This window comes from Bos grunniens, chromosome 19, assembly GCF_055505025.1.
Source record: "Bos grunniens cultivar Pamir isolate PY7600 chromosome 19, Bosgru_T2T1.0, whole genome shotgun sequence".
Classification (NCBI taxonomy): domain Eukaryota; kingdom Metazoa; phylum Chordata; class Mammalia; order Artiodactyla; family Bovidae; genus Bos; species Bos grunniens.
The window spans coordinates 2,492,245-2,509,982 of record NC_141183.1 but is presented as its reverse complement, the minus strand read 5'-3'; the positions used below and the strand labels follow the sequence as shown (position 1 = coordinate 2,509,982).

General features: G+C 44.9%; 1 long non-coding RNA gene across 25 annotated transcripts in view; it reads right to left on the bottom strand.

Moving 5' to 3' along the window:
• Positions 1-17,738, bottom strand: part of LOC147350957 (uncharacterized) — a 210,235-nt gene that overhangs the window by 137,186 nt on the left and 55,311 nt on the right. For 4 of the 25 annotated variants that reach the window (XR_015147079.1, XR_015147054.1, XR_015147071.1 and 1 more), the window contains one exon: positions 9,931-12,106. The exons of 17 other annotated variants lie outside the window; for them this stretch is intronic. This is a non-coding gene — a long non-coding RNA (uncharacterized LOC147350957). Of the gene's footprint in view, positions 1-9,930; positions 12,107-17,738 lie in introns of those variants that run through there. 4 more of the 25 variants (XR_015147080.1, XR_015147068.1, XR_015147056.1 and 1 more) reach the window with 1 other exon arrangement.

Sequence of the window (17,738 nt, the reverse complement as noted above, 5' to 3'; positions counted from 1 at the left end):
AGACTCTACAGCACTCCTGATCTACAGTGGACGGATCCTCCTCGGGTCAGATATCTTAGCTGTGGTTGGAAGCCTGGGTTCTGAGACCCTAGACCCTACTGTTTCAGTAAAGCCATGGACAGGTTCAGGGAAAGCTTTGTGAGCAACACAGCAAAACAATGTTCTGTAACTTTCCACACTCCAGGGGTCACTAATGTACACTCCTGTCGCCCCAACCCAAACACACACCCTCCAATCCATTACGCTACCTACGCCCCTGTGGGTGCATAGGTTACCTTCCTGCCCGGTTACCCACTGGCACAGCCCACCACAAATAAAGAGGCTTTCAAGCAAGGTTCCTTGAGTAAGCCATTTAAAAATGTAAACCGGACTGTGGAACTCGCTTGCTTCAACACGCCAGTGGCTTCCCGTTGTCCCTAAAATAAAACCCAAACTTCCTCCCATGACCTCAAAGGCCAGAGGGGCTGGGACCCTCCGGGGCTCGTGTCAGTCAGATGCCTGTCGCCTCCTCTTTTCCCGGTGCTCAACCACACGGCTGTTTTCTTTTATTTCCTCTAACACATCAACGCCAGGCTCAGGACCCTGACAGGCCTTCTTCCCTCGGTCTGGAATCTTCTCTTGTTCTTCTCGAAGCTGGCTTCTGCCCATTCCTGCTTCGGAATCCAACTGAAATGTTGCCTCATGGGTGAAGCCTTTCCTGACGAACCTCCCGGTCCCACGGTCCAGGCACTCACTCTGCGGTGTGCGCCGTGTGCATCGCCGCTGGGGACTGTTACTCAGCTGGTTTATTTACTTCTCTCCTGTCTTCGTCCCAGGCGGACCGTAAGCGCCACAAAGTGATATACACGTCTCCTTCCTCCTCACCCACAGAGATGGAGCGCTTGGCACGCAGTAAATATTTGTTGGTGGATGAATGTATTGGAGGAGGATGATTTGAATTCTGACTTGATCACGGATAGTGACCTTGGGCAGGATGTGTCTCCTTTTTAAAAATAATTACTTTATTTCACTTTTAAAATGCATTTATTACTGAAGGATAGTTGATTTACTACATTGTGTTAATTTCTGCTGTACTCCTAAGTGTCAGTTTCCACTTCTACAAAACCAGGAGACTCCAGAGCTGATATAAAGATTATTCTAATCCACTTGAAAACTACTCAATCCTTCCGCCCTGAGATGATTTCCCTAATTAACCTATCTCATTCTGACATCAAATGCCTATGCTGACATATTATTTTGCAGTTATGCTCTTAGTTATCACAAGGTCTCTGGACACAGGATGCAGCAGTTCTTGAAGAAAGAGAGAAATCTGGGTGATCCGGAATTTTTGAGACTCCTGAAATATCTTTTGAGAGGATAGAAATTCCTAAATATGGAATGTTTATAAAAACATGTTTATAAAAAGCATGATAGTAATAAAACAGCAATGCTTCTAAGTGAGCACGTTCATGTTTTAAATGCAGAAATGTACAATGCAATGTAACTATGCTATGTGTAGAAAACTGCCCATAATTCCTTCAACAAAAGCATTCGTCAGGGGCTTACTGAATGTCAGTTATGGGCATTAAAGACCATTGCATGCATGCTCAGTCATATCCAATTCTTCGTGACCTTATGAGCTGCAGTGTGCCAGGCCCCTCTGTCCATTAAACATCACTGTCCACCTGCTATTTCAATTAATATGACAAAACCTGAGTGACTGTCTGTTGTTTCAGGGATCCCAGTGAACCATGCCCCCCAGTGTTTACATCCTATGAGAGACCACCCACACTGAGGCTGAGCTGGGCCACAGGGCCAGCTTTGACCAACAGGACATTTAGGAAGAGTAATGCAATGGACAAGACACTTGAGAGTCCCTTGGACAGCAAGAAGATCCAACCAGTCAATCCTAAAGGAAATCAGTCCTGAATATTCATTGCAAGCGCTGACACTGAAGCTGAGGCTCCAATGCTTTGGCCACCTGACGCAAAGAGCCGACTCACTGGAAAAGACCCTGACGTTGAGAAAGACTGAGGGCAAAAGAAGAAGGGGCAGCAGAGGATGAGATGGTTGGATGGCATCACTGATGCAATGGACATGAATTTGAGCAAACTCCATGGAGTAGTGGAGGAAAGAGGAGCCTGGTGAGCCACAGTCCATGAGGCTGCAAAGCGTCGGACACGACTTAGTGACTAAACAACACCAAGATATTCAGGAGCACGAGGAGACAGAAGAAAACGAGCTGTATGCTGGCATCTGCATGTGGCCCTCGAGAGCTGCCTAGCTTCCTGATGGTTTCCAGTTGTGATTTTAAGAGGTTATGGTCTTTTCATAAACTGACCTTTCTTTAGAGTAATCTGAGTAATATTCTATTCCCTGTAGCCTTGACAGTTACACCTAAACAAATTTCAAACAGGAAATGATTTCCACTATGGAAAGTCTACCTAAGGATGATTAGGACTTTTCTAGCTCCTTTTAACAAGGGTTAAATTTCCAATAAGCAGGTTCCCATGCTTATTAGGTGGAGGCAATACAGGGGGGAAAGCCTGGGAAAATGTTTTCCAGGACGGTTTTCTACCCAGAACGACTTGATTCTTGACCAAATCATTTGAATTATCACCACTACTAGACTGCCAAAATGCTGGATTTCAAGTGTAAGGGCCCAGGGTCATCTTCAGACGCTTGTTTCCAGGAACTCCCCATTTGATCCAGTTTTCCTGGTGTGTGAGTGTGCATTGTACACATGCTAACTCACCACTACAAATGTGCATCACTTGTGAGCAGCCATATCAAACCTTACAAATCTAGAAGGGAAATGATTAAGCTAGTCGAGGGGGGAGGGGAGAGATCAGTGCTGCAAGAGAGATTAACCCGACAACTAAATTTTTATATTGAACCTGACTTTGATTAGACGATTTGAACCCTTAGAATAATTTACTTTGGTTTCTCTTTGTCAGATTTATGAAGTTCTCCCCCTTTAAAAAAAATGTGTATATTGCTGAAAGATTGTAAAATTTAATAGCAAACAGATTACACACTTAGGAAGAGACTAAGCACAATTAGCGCGCACATTCCTCCCGCTCCTATAAATAACTTGGTTTCCTTTCCGTGTCTGCAAATTTCATTAGAGTGGTGGAAAAAAAGCTGGGGAGAGGAAGGAGGAAAAAAAAGAAAAGCCCTCTCTCTCACCGCAAAGTACAGATCTGCTCAGTCAATCAGGGGCTTTGTGCTATGCAGGAGCGGGCTTGAGGGGCACCCCCTCCCCCATCACGGACCACTAGCTTTGGAAAGAGACTTTTCGACATACGGATTTGAAATTCACCTGCTAAAAAGATCACATAAATCTCGGCTATTCAGCAAGCAACCTGCTTCCTCGGCTCCTCCACAGGGAAGTGCAGTGATCTGACAGCAAAGGTTTTGTCCCACACCACTCAATTTCAAGCTGTATATACTTTGGACAAGTGACCTAATTTAGCAGTTATGGTTATTTTATATCTGTGAAAAGAACAACAACAAAATAAAACTCCAGCTTCTCAATTATTAGAAGTCAAAGCAAGTATTAGTGAGAGGGCGGTGCTTGGAAAGGGGTCAAAGTCTGGAAGCGTGAGACACGAGCCATCCCCTCCCCCAGTCCTCTCCAAGAAAATGTCCACACCAAAACGTCTTTGGAACATGTTGGGAGCATATTGGCTTTATGTTCAGTTCTTGGATGGGGTCTGTTTATATAAAGTGAAGGGAAGAATTTGTATCATGTGAAGCAAAAACCACTCCTTCATCATTATCTGGATATTTCAAGCCCTGGGTATGTTACTGATCTAATTTGTGTGAGAACTTGCATTTAATCTTAAAATTCTAATCTGGCTGCTAGGGGCACCCAAAACACCAAGCCACTCCCTAATAAAATCTGTAGAGCTTGATTTCATGCACTGGCCTCAAAAAAAAAAACAAAAACACAGTAAATGTGACACAGAGCACTAAGAGGAATTGAGACGAAAAGCAAAGACTTCCTGACGCTTGCATGCGCTAGGGATGCATTAGGGATATTAGTAGCTCAGTCGCGTCTCTTTGCGACCAAATGGACTATAGCCCATCAGGCTTCTCTGCCCAAGGAATTCTCCAGGCAATTCATTAGCGATATTTGATGACAAAGAATAGAAACCCATTTTAACAAGGTCGACTAAAGAAAGACGTCATCGCTAACATGTGTCTTGTAAGGAGTAAATATCAAGGGTGTAAAAAGAATTCTTATGAAACAACAATAGTAAAAGAAACAACTTGATTTAAAAAATGGGCAAAGGACTCGAACAGACATTTTTCCAAAGAAGATATACAAGCATGCGAAAGGTATTCAACATCACTAATCACTGTTGTCATTGCTGTTCTTTATTGTCTAAGTCATGGACTCTTATGCAACCCCATGGACTGCAGCCCTCCAGGCTTCTCTGTCCATGGGGTTCCCTAGCCAAGAATGCTGGAGTTGGTTGTCATTTCCTTCTCCATGGGATCTTCCCAACCCAGGAATGAAACCCATGTCTTCTGCACTGGCAGGCAGATTGTTTACCACTGAGCCACCAGGAAAACTCAACATGGTACTTAGAGTAATCAGTCCCAAAGGAAGTAAACCCTGGACATTCCTTGGAAGGACTGATGTTGAAGCTGAAGCTCCAATACTTTGGCCACCTGATGCTAAGATCCTACTTATTGGAAAATAACCTGATGCTGGGAAAGATTCAGGGCAGAAGGAAAAGGAGACGACAGAGGATGAGATGGTTGGATGGCATCACTGACTCAATGGACATGAGTTTGAGCAAGCTCTGGGAGATTGTGAAGGACAAGGAAGCCTGGCGTGATGCAGTCCATGTGGTCACAAAGAGTCGGACACGGCTTAGCGACTGAACAACAAAATAAACAAACAAGAGTAATCAAATCCACAGAGACAGAAGTCGAAGGGTGGTTCCAAGAGCTAGTAGAAGGAGGGGACAGAGCTGATGTTTAAAGCTGGGATCCCCAAGCCTGGGCCATCCCAGCCCATGGCCTGTGAGGAGCCAGGCTGCACGGCAGGAGGTGAGCGGGGAGCAAGGGAGCCAAGCTTCATCTGTATTTATAACGGCTCTTCACTGCCCCCAGATGGGACCACCTAGTCTCAAGAAAATGACTTCAGGGCTCCCCATGAGTCTGACACCTGTGAGAGACCCTTAGTCAAGGAACCCACTTAGCCCATGCCCAGACTCTTAACCCACTGAACATGTGAAATAAATGTGCGTTATTCTAAGCCATCGAGTTGATGACAATTTGCTATATAGCAATAGACAACTGATGCCTGCCCCATTCCAGTCTACAGACGAGCCTCCTCCACCAGGACTGCAGCTTCTACATTTACCTGGAATGCAGTCTGCACCTGGCCACAGCATTGACTCCAGATTCCCAACTGCTCCTCACAGGCAACCTCACTGGCCTCTGGATCTCAGTTCCTTACCCCTAGGAGCATCCAACCAGCCAGGCAGTGTGAAAGCCATTCATTAAAGCAGACAGGCACCTGCTGCGAACAGGCTGCACCCACCTGTCATCAGGACTGTGCTGGAGGGTCAGTTCAGTTCAGGCGCTCGGTCGTGTCTGACTCTTTGCAACCCCATGGACTGCAGCACACCAAGCCTCCCTGTCCATCACCAACTCGTGGAGCTTGCTCAAACTGATGTCCATTGAATTTGTGAGGCCATCAAACTACCTCATCCTCTGTCATCCCCTTCTCCTCCTGCCCTCAATCTTTCCCAGCATCAGGGTCTTTTCCAATGAGTCAGCTCTTCGCATCAGGTGGCCTAAGTATGGGAGTTTCAGCTTCAGCATCAGTCCTTCCAATGAACACCCAGGACTGATTTACCTTAGGACGGATTGGGTGGATCTCCTTGCAGTCCAAGGGACTCTCAAGAATCTTCTCCAACACCACAGTTCAAAAGCATCAATTCTTCGGCATTCAGCTTTCTTCACAGTCCAACTCTCACATCCATACTTGACTACTGGAAAAACCATAGTCTTGACTACAGGGATCTTTGTTGGCAATGTCTCTGCTTTTTAATAAGCTGTCTAGGTTGGTCATAACTTTCCTTCCAAGGAATAAGCATCTTTTGATTTCATGGCTGCAGTCACCATCTGCAGTCAATCATCTGCAGTGATTTTGGAGCCCAAAAAAATAAAGTTCCTCACTGTTTCCACTGTTTCCCCATCTGTTTCCCATGAAGTGATGGGACTGGATGCCATGATCTTCGTTTTCTGAATGTTGAGCTTTAAGCCAACTTTTTCACTCTCCTCTTTCACTTTCATCAAAAAGCTGTTTAGTTCTTCTTCGCTTTTGGCCATAAGGATAATGTCATCTGCATATCTGAGGTTATTGATATTTCTCCCGGCAATCTTGATTCCAGCTTGTGATTCATCCAGCCCAGCATTTCTCATGATGTACTCTGCATATAAGTTAAATAAGCAGGGTGACAATATACAGCCTTGACGTACTCCTTTTCCTATTTGGAACCAATCTGTTGTTCCATATCCAGTTTTAACTGTTGCTTCCTGACCTGCATACAGACTACTCAAGAGGCAGGTCAGGTGGTCTGGTATTCCCATCTCTTGCAGAATTTTTCAGTTTGTGGTGATCCACACAGTCAAAGGCTTTGGCATAGTCAAAAAAGCAGAAATAGATGTTTTTCGGGAACTCTCTTGCTTTTTCCATGATCCAATGGATGCTGTCAATTTGATCTATGGTTCCTCTGCCTTTTCTAAAACCAGCTTGAACATCTGGAAGTTCACAGTTCACGGATTGCTGAAGCCTGGCTTGGAGAATTTTCAGCATTACTTTGCTATCATGTGAGATGAGTGCAATTGTGCAGTAATTTGAACATTTTTTGGCATTGCCTTTCTTTGGGATTGGAATGAAAACTGACCTTTTCCAGTCCTGTGGCCACTGCTGAGTTTTCCAAATTTTCTGGCATATTGAGTACAGCACTTTCACAGCATCATCTTTCAGGATTTGAAATAGCTCAACTGGGATTCCATCACCTCCACTAGCTTTGTTTATAGTGATGCTTCCTAAGGCCCACTTGACTTTCACATTCCAGGATGTCTGGCTCTAGGTGAGTGATCACATCATCATGATTATCTTGGTCATGAAGATCTTTTTTGTACAGTTCTTCTGTGTATTCTTGCCACCTCTTCTTAATATCTTCTGCTTCTGTTAGGTCCATACCATTTCTGTCCTTTATCGAGCCCATCTTTGCATGAAATGTTCCCTTGGTATCTCTAATTTTCTTGAAGAGATCTCTAGTCTTTCCCATTCTGTTGTTTTCCTCTATTTCTTTGCATTGATCGCTGAGGAAGGCTTTCTTATCTCTCCTTGCTATTCTTTGGAACTCTGCATTCAAATGGGCATAGCTTTCCTTTTCTCCTTTGCTTTTGGCTTCTCTTCTTTTCACAGCTATTTGTAAGGCCTCCCCAGACAGCCATTTTGCTTTTTTGCATTTCTTTTTCATGAGGATGGTCTTGATCCCTGTCTCCTGTACAATGTCACGAACCTCATTCCATAGTTCATCAGGCACTCTTATCAGATCTAGTCCCTTAAATCTATTTCTCACTTCTACTGTATGATCATAAGGGATTTGATTTAGGTCATACTTGAATGGTCTAGTGGTTTTCCCTACTTTCTGCAATTTAAATCTGCATTTGGCAATAAGGAGTTCATGATCTGAGCCACAGTCAGCTCCTGGTCTTGTTTTTGCTGACTGTGTAGAGCTTCTCCATCTTTGGCTGCAAAGAATATAATTAATCTGATTTTGGTGTTGACCATCTGGTGATGTCCATGTGTAGAGTCTTCTCTTGGGTTGTTGGAAGAGGGTGTTTGCTATGACCAGCGCGTTCTCTTGGCAAAACTCTATTAGTCTTTGCCCTGCTTCATTCCATACTCCAAGGCCAAATTTAAATTTGCGTGTTACTCCAGGTGTTTCTTGACTTCCCACTTTTGCATTCCAGTCCCCTATAATGAAAAGGACATCTTTTTTGGGTGTTAGTTCTAAAAGGTCTTTTAATTCACTGATTCCTAGAATGTCGACGTTCACTCTTGCCATCTCCTATTTGACCACATCCAATTTGCCTTGATTCATGGACCTGACATTCCAGGTTCCTATGCAATATTGCTCTTTACAGCATCAGACCTTGCTTCTATCACCAGTCACATCTACAACTGGGTGTTGTTTTTGCTTTGGCTCCATTTCTTCATTCTTTCTGGAGTTGTTTCTCAACTGATCTCCAGTAGCATATTGGGCACCTACAGACTTGGGGAGTTCATCTTTCAGTGTCTTATCTTTTTGCCTTTCCATACTGTTCATGGGGTTCTCAAGGCAAAAATACTGAAGTGGTTTGCCATTCCCTTCTCCAGTGGAGAAGTAGTGGAGGGTAGAGTCTCATTTTTAGGAGATAGTAGCTCCGGAGGCCGTGACCAGTGTCCTTAGCACATCATACTTGTCCTCTCCCTGCTTTTATTTTCTTCTGAAATGAGGTTGAGAGGGAGGGGATACATGTATACATATAGCTGATTCAGGCTTCACTAGTGGTAGAGAACCCACCTGCCAATGCAGGAAACATAAGAGACACAAGTTTGATCCCTGCATCAGGAAGATCCCCTGGAGGAAGGCATGGCAACGCACTCCAGTACTCTTGCCTGGAGAATCCCATGGACAGAGGGGCCTGGCGGGTCCATAGGGTCACAGGGTCAGACACGACTGAAGGCACTTAGCTTGGATGCACTGCTGATTCACTGTGTTGTGCAGAAGAAACTAAAATAACACAGTAAAGCAGTCATACTCCAGTTTAAAAAAAGAAATGGATCTGAAAACAGGATTATTATCAAAGTTGCCAGGAGACTTCAGAATCCTTCTCCATGAATGAAAGACACAGTACAAGTAATAATAACAGTAGTCACATTATCTAAGCTTTGCAATGAACTGAATAAATGAAACTAAGGAAACTGTATAAGCAATATCCACAATGCCTAATCTTACAACTGAAATCTTACTTTTTTATATTTAAACATTACAGTGGACTTCACAGGTACCTGAAATTAGATTAGTGCCCAAGGTAAGTTTTCCTTGTTTAAAAACCTTACCAAGTGGTGAAATATTCACAATATGGTCAGTTCAGCTTCCATTAGAATAGTTGTTCATAGGGCTTCCCTGGCGGCTCAGGTGGTAAACAAGTCACCTGCAATGCAGAGACCCGGGTTTGGTCCCTGGATCAGGAAGATCAACTGGAGAAGAGAATGACTACCCAGTCGTTATTCTTGTCTGGAGAATCCCACGGACAGAGGAGCCTGGCTACTGTCTGTGGGTTCACAAAGAATCAGATATAACTGAGCAACTAAGCTCACACAAACACACGCACACAAAAATCATCCAGTAACCCCCATATTACCTGTTTTTTCTTTTGAATGTATCTTGGCTAGCTGCCTAAAATCCTTTTTCAAAAGAAGTCTTTCTAAAATAAAGGGAGAAACGTTCTTCTCTTTTCTAAAGGCCTGTTTATTGAGGTGTTTTGAAAATATAACCAGTGGGGAAGCAGAACTGAAATGCTTGGGACCTTGGGTTTGCCTAAAAGCCTTTTTTTCCCCATTCTATTTTTTTATTGATGTATAGTTGATATACAATGCTGTGCCAATCTCTGCTGTATGGCAACATGACTCACTTATTCACCTTACACATTCCTTTTTAAATATTATTTTCCATTATGCTTTTTTTTAAGCTGCTCCTAAATAAAACTAGGTAGCAGCCATCTGCACACAGATGTGTTTTGCTTAAACCAGGAGCTAATGTGTTAAATTCTTTATTGTTTCCAAACACAGAGCAGACTTCTACCTCTTCTCCAAAAATGTTGCATAATTAATAAAATTCATATCATCAAACCAACTCTTTGCTCTTTTTTGCTTGCAAAAGTCATAGTTTATTTTCCTATTCTTCCTTTGAAGAAAGACACTGGTGATAGATGGTAGATGACAGTCCAGGAATTCCACCAAAACGACAGCACACGCCCTGTGAGCAGCTGGGGCTGGCGGAGGGCCTGTCTTCTGTGCACATCGAGGGCAAGGCAGCCAACGGAAAGAAGCGGTCACATCCGAGCGTGCCACAGACCCAAAGGGCATCTGCGCTGGGCATCTCCCACACACAAACACAGCTGCGTGAGGTCAGTCTGGCCTGCACAAACAGGACGACAGGTGGAGCAGCTTTGACCAACTGCAGCTGAAAACTCCTCTGCAAACCCCCTGTGTCTAATGTCACCTCTTTAGATACCGTGCAGCAGGCAGGCCCCGGATGGAAGGCACAGGAGGGTGGGGCCAGCCCGTGCACGGGCGTGGGCAGCAGTCGTATAAGGAGGCTCAGAGCCACCACCACTGTCCCCAGCTCCTGTGCTCCAGCAGTTGGGCTTGCCTGACTGCCCGGGCCACACCGGCATCCCCGCTTGGCCTGCATACGACACAGGGGCAGTCTCTCGCAAGAAAGACAACTGTGTTTGCTTTTTCCATCCCACAATGAGTTGGCTTTTCAGTCTGAGAAGAGGGAGAACCTCAAGTCTGAAAGTTGCCACCTAGGATTCCGTTATTGGGAATTTACACAGAGCACAATGGTGGGATGTGTCCATGCCCGGGATCTTGAGCATATGCAGCTACATCTCTACATCCATACAGCTATCTAGACAGACGACAGATAGATATCAATAGATAGATGATAGGTAGATGGATGATGGAAAGATACGTAGATGGTAGACAGATGATAGAAAGACAGATATCAATACATAGATGCTAGACAGATAGTAGACAGATGACAGAAAGATGATTAATAGATGGAAAGATAGATAGACAGACAGATGAAGGACAGATACAGTACTCAGCTACGTCCCTGGGTTTTTTTCCCTCCGAAGGACTGATGTAACACAGAGCCCTTGGCTCTAACTGCTAGAGAAAAGCTGAAATAGCATCATCTATGAGTTCTACAAACCTTCACCATGCTTCACTCGGCAGCACCTAGGAGACACTGCAGGAATCCTTGAGCACCTCCGACCAGCGAGTCTACGGATTTTTCACTCTAATCTTCATTGGCGCACAGCTGCTCTGCACTGTTGCGCTGGTCTCTCCCGCACAGTGAGCCAGCCGCGCGTGTACACCCATCCCTCCCTTTCGGACTTCGTTCCCCTCGGTCGCCAAGCGCCCTGAGCAGAGTGCCAGGGCTCTGCAGCATGTTCTCACTAGCTGTCCATTCTACATTAATACATACTATCAACAGTTCATCTGTGCCGATCCCAATCTCCCAGTTTCTCCCACCCCCGCCTTCCTCCCTTGGTATCCATACATTTGTTCTCTACATCTGTGTCTCTATTCCTGCTTTGCAAATAGGATTATCTATACCATTTTTCTAGTTTGCACGTATATGCATTTGATGGGTTCCATGAAGACAGGAACCAACCCATGGGATTTTTTGATGACCATATCCCCATCACCTGCAACAATGTTCTGGAACTCAGGAGGCAGTCAGAAAATACTTCCTGAATGAATGAATAAACGTCATAGCAAGATATGATGGGACATTAGGTAGCAAAATCATTCTATTTCCACATATGATGGGGTCTCAAAACCCAGGACTCAGTTTTCCCAATTCAGTTCACATTCAGTGAGCAAAAATTAGTCAAATTAGTAAAACAAAAATTTAAAATTTGTTAATAAAAATAGGCTAATACCACTGTTCCTTCATATCATTAGTGCTAACCAGGGCCAGATCCAAGAGAGCTTCATAAAGATCTCATAGAAGATTAACAGGGCATCTCAGAGGTAAGAGATCAGCTAAGAAATAATAAACAAATCAGAAAGTGATAAGTGTCAGTCACTCAGTTGTGTCCAACTCTTTGCAAACCCATAGACTGCAGCCCACCAGGCTCCTCTGTCCATGGAATTCTCCAGACAAGAGTATTGGAGTGGTTTGCCATTTCCTTCTCTAGGAGATCTTCCCAACCTAGGGATGGAACCGCGGTCTCCTACAATGCAGGTGGATTCTTCATTATCTGAGCCACCATGGAAGCCCCCAACAAAGAGGAAATTTCCAACCTGTAGTGAAAATTCAGCAAGTCAATTGTAGAAAAGAGAAAAGCTAATATAACTTGTTTTAATGAATCCAGGGGAGAAAAGATGTTTCTGTATGCTATATGACTATAATTATATTCATTTTCTTTCTTCTTTCAACATTTTGTATTTCAAATTTGTTACCTGGGATGAGGAAAAAAAAAACATGTCTCTTAATAAAAAGGAAGGAGAAGAGAGGGGCAGAGGGAGACATGGGTGAGGAGAGGGAACAGGAGAGGGAAGGAAAAGACCTCATAAAATGAAACAAGACAGGCAAGTTCTTCATAGCTCTAAAAGCGCTAACTGAAAATGGATAAAAGTCCTATCAACCAGCTGTTTTGTTTCCATGACACTAAAAACTACTGGTTTTACTTCTTCAGAGAATATCTTGAACTGATTAGTTACTGTGGCATCGTGGAGACGTGCCACCGTGTGAACAAAGAAGATGGCACACAGGCTCAGGGGACCCCGGGCTGTGGGGGGGACTCGCTGCCTCCAGGAGACCAGGCCAGAGCTCAGGGCAAGCCTCATCCAGGGGATGCTCACGGCGAGCCTCATTTGGGGACGCTGGCGGCCTTCAAAACCTTCCCCAGAGGATCCCTCTGTTCTGGTCAGGGGACGGTATCTGAGACTCAGGAGTGTGGACCCCTGGGTTCTACTACCCATCCATTCAACAAACAGACCTGCGAACTGAAACATGTATTTTCAACGCTCCAACACTCCTTTCTTCTGCAACAACTAGGATAATGATTTCTGTCCTATTTATTTGCAACATAAGAAAGCCTAGGGTAGGAATGTGTATTTTCTAAATTAGTGAAAAGCAGTGTCATTGATACCACCCATTATGATGTCCCTTCAAGAGAAGGCCTCGTGTGGGGGTGCGAAGGTTGGAGGAAGGCACAGTGGGGGGACTTTGGGACGGACGTGTGCACACGGCTATATTTAAAATGGATCACCAACAAGGACCTCCTATACAGCACAGGGGACTCTGCTCAGTGTTACGTGGCAGCCCGGACGGGAGGGGAGTTTGGGGGAGAGTGGGTACGTTTGTGTACGGCTGAGTCCCTTCACTGTCCACCTGAAACCATCACAACATTGTTAATCGGCTGTACTCCAATACAAAATAAAATTTAAAAAAAAAAAAGAGGAAGAGAAGACAGAGTGGCCTAGTGTGAAAACAAGAATCACAAGAGTCTGAGTTTTGGTGAGAACACCCCCTAGTTAGTGTCAGGGTTTAAATCAGCTTAAATCCAAGGACAATAGTCACCTAAGGGTCTCTGAACTGAACGTTCTGACTACAGTATGCAGGCTCTCTGCCAATTCAAGTGTTAATTTCATGTCAAATGCCCACCCTTGAAATCACCAACCGCTGTCCATTACAGATTTGGCTTAAAAAGTTAACAGCATGTAAGAACGAGTGAAATACAACAGTTACCAAATTATGACATAACCATGTACAATCACTTTAACTTTTTAAAGTGCTGGTTTAAGTCTTCAAGAGGGATAATGTGGAAAGTGAAAGTTGCTCAGTCATGTCCGACTGTTTGGTACCCCATGGACCATACAGTCCTTGGCATTCTCCAGGCCAGAATACTGGAGTGGGTAGCTATTCCCTTCTCCAGGGTATCTTCCCAACCCAGGGATGGAACCCAGGTCTCCCACACTGCAGATGGATTCTTTACCAGCTGAGCCACAGGGAAGCCCGAGAATACTGGGGTGGGTAGCCTATCCCTGCTCCAGCAGATCTTCCCGACCCAGGAGTTGAACTGGGGCTCGGGCACTGCAGGTGCATTCTTTACCAACTAAGCTACCAGGGATAATGCGAGCGCCTTAATAATTATGTGTTAAAATTCATCTCACAGAGAAACACAGTGGGGTCAAGGACAGTAGCTTCCGGGTGTGCGTTACATTTATATGTAGACTATTGTCGGCAAACATGAACAAAGCCGCCACCCAGCGTGACTAATTAGTTTATGGGGCACATGCTCTGCACTTAACCCTTGTTTGGACTTCTTACATACAGTAACGTCTTCAAAATAGTAGATACTGACTTCACCTGTATCTAATGAGATTTAAAAATCTCTATCTCAAAAAAAAAAAAAAAAATCCCTCTAAGTGGAGTCAACCAGACACAGAAAGACAAATATCATATGGTGCTGGGAGGGATTGGGGGTGGGAAGAGAAGGGACGACAGAGGATGAGATGGCTGGATGGCATCCCCAACTCGATGGACGTGAGTCTGAGTGAACTCCGGGAGTTGGTGAAGGACAGGGAGGCCTGGTGTGCTGAGATTCATGGGGTCGCAAAGAGTCGGACATGACTGAGCAACTGATCTGATCTGATCACTGATGGTGCTAATAGTAAAGAACTACCCATGCAGGAGACATAAGACGTGGAGGTTCGATCCTTGGGTCAATAAGATCCCATGGAGGAGGGCATGGCAACCCACTCCAGTATCTTTGCCTGGAGAATCCCATGGACAGGGGAGCCTGATGGGCTACACTCCATGGGGTCACACAGAGTCAGACACGACTGAAGCAACTTAGCACACAAGCACACATTGCTTCTGTGTAGAATCTAAAAAAAAAAAAAATGATAGAAATGAACTTATTTACAAAACAGAGTTACAGATGTGGAAAACAAACTTATGGTTACCAAATTGGAAAGGGGGGAAGAATTAGGAGACTGGGATTCATACATACACACTACTATATGTAAAATAGATAACTGTACAGCACAGGGAACTCTACTCAGCACTCTGCATTGACCTACATGGGAAAAGAATCTAAAAAGAGTGGATAAACCGGTTAACCGTGCTATACACTTGAAACTAACACATTATTACAGATCAACTATACACCAATAAAAACTAAAAAGAACAAAAAAGTCTCTCAATAAATCAGAAGGGCTAATGCCTTATGGAAGAAAGTGAAGAAGAACTAAAGAGCGTTTTGATGAAAGTGAAAGATGAGAGTGAAAAAGTTGGCTTAAAACTCAACATTCAGAAAACAAAGATGATGGTATACAGTCCCATCACTTCACAGTAAATAGATGGGGAAACAATGGAAACAGTGTCAGACTTTATTTTTTTGGACTCCAAAACCACTGCAGATGGTGACTGCAGCCATGAAATTAAAAGACGCTTACTCCTTGGAAGAAAAGCTATGACCAACCTAGACAGCATATTGAAAAGCAGAGACATTACTTTGCCAACAAAGGTCCGTCTAGTCAAGGCTATGGTTTTTCCTGTGGTCAGGTATGGATGTGAGAGTTGGACTGTGAAGAAAGGTGAGCGCCAAAGAATTGATGCTTTTGAACTGTGGTGTTGGAGAAGACTCTTGAGAGTCCCTTGGACTGCAAGGAGATCCAACCAGTGCATTCTGAAGGAGATCAGTCCTGGGTGTTCATTGGTAGGACTGATGCTGAAGCTGAAATTCCAATACTTTGGCCATCTGACTCGAAGAACTGACTCATTGGAAAAGACCCTGATGCTGAGAAAGACTGAAGTCAGGAAGAGAAGGGGACGACAAAGAATGAGATGGTTGGATGGCATCACTGATTCAATGGACATAAGTCTGAGTAAACTCCGGGAGTTGGTGATAGACAGGGAGGCCTAGCGTGCTACAGTCCATGGGGTCACAAAGAGTCGGACACAACAGAGGGACTGAACTGAATGTAGCTGGTCTCTACTATACATGAGATTGTCAAAAAGTCTTTCATCTGAGGACCACGGTAATGAAGTTTCTTTGGCAGCTGAGAAGGATACGCTCCCCCCCACCTACCCTCTCCCAGCCGTCCTGGACTCCAGGGTCACAGCCCTTCTTCACGGCACCCCGTCCCGTCCCCCAAGTGTGCTTGCGCTTTAAGCCCCTCCATCGTCTCACAGAAACCGACGGCCACGACTTCCCAGATGCACAGCAAGCAGCAGCCTGCTTTCCACAGGATCCTATAAAATGCTGATGGAGCAGGAAACAGCTATAAAACGTCCCCCGAAATCCTCAAGGGATGTCCTGTAACATTTTCCATGGAAATGCCATAAAATATTCCATGCAATTAGCTTCGCTTAAAGAAACATTTGTCAACGTGCTTCACCTTCGTATAGGTGACTTTTTTTTTTTCCTCAAAACACATGTCATTTACGAAAGTAGTATGTTGTTTAACAAAATACTTAGATGTTATTATCACTGTGGGATTCTGACGGACAGAAAGCTAATCAGAGCAAAATTACATTCTAAAGCTGAAGTCGAATTTATCAGTGAGGAGCGAGTTGGAATAGAGTAGAGAATGCAGGGGGAGGGGGAATTATGAAGAGATTTTTGTTTAGGTAAATCAAACTCCTACCCTTTCAGGGGCCCATTTTCCAGCCTCAGAAAATATGAAATTTCCTTCGAAAGACTCACTGTAAACCATGTGACCCCCGAGAATTCACAGGAATTGAAGTGAACTCCCAGGGTCCCCATCTGATGCCAAGAACCTAGGCTGCAAATCAACCGCTATTTTCCAAAGCAGGGAGGAGTGTTACCGCGAATCACCACGTGCTGACGATGGAAAACAGGTGTGTGGGTGAGGCTTCCTGACTGCAGCAAGGCCACGCTCAGTCCCCAGGGGGCTCATCTACACCCCGCCAGACGGCTACACCACCTACGCCACTCCCGACTGGTGTGCAGGGATTTTCCACGGGGACCCCAGGCCTTTCACGGGGCTGCTCAAGTGCAGGAGTATCCCATCACACTTTCCCTCCCTGGAGCCAAGACACCTTGGCCTTCCTGCCCCTTCTCCCAGATGTGTCTGCCTCCTGCCGACTCTCAGGACCTTGCCCGCTTCTGCCCACGGTCGCCTGCGGTGGAAAGTGCCTTGTCTGGGTTCATGGGGCTGTGCTGCCAGGTTTCTGCTTAGACGCCTCCCTTTCATGGGTTTCTCAAAATTCTTCTTGCTGTTCTTTGGTTGGACTCCACAACAGAAGAAGACGATTCATTCAGGTTTGTTTTAATATATCCTTTGTTTACTTATTGCTGTGCTGGCTCTTCAGTGCTGCACAGCTTTGTGTAGTTGCAGGGAGTGGGCACTTCTCTCCACCTGCGGTGTGCAGGCTTCTCTTGTTGCTGAGCACAGGCTCTGGCAGTTGTCTCCATGAGCTCAGCTGCCCCACAATACGTGGGATCTCTCCACACCATGGACCGAAACGGTGTCCCCTCATCGACAGGCGGATTAAGTCCATTCACCCAGTTTTGAAAGGCATTTTTTTAAAGCTTTGGAAAGACTAGAGCAACAGGGATGGTGGGGAGAGTTAGACTGTGGGCAGGAGGCTTAGTCGTGAGGAGTCACTGTTGAAACAGATGCAGAAAAGGCTCAAACTACAGACAAGGAGCCGAGATCAGCTGTAAGAAGACATGGGCAGAAGTCAGGCATCAAAGGTAGTTTGCTGGGACTTCCCTGGCGGTCCAGTGGTTAAGAGTCCCCCTTCTGCTGCAGAGGGTGCAGGTTGGGGAGCTAGGATCCCACATCCCTTGTGCCCCAAAAGCCAAAACATAAAACAGAAGCAATATTGCAACAAATTCAATAATGGTTTTTAAAAATGGTCCACATCAATAAATAAAGTAAAAAAAAAAAATCCTAC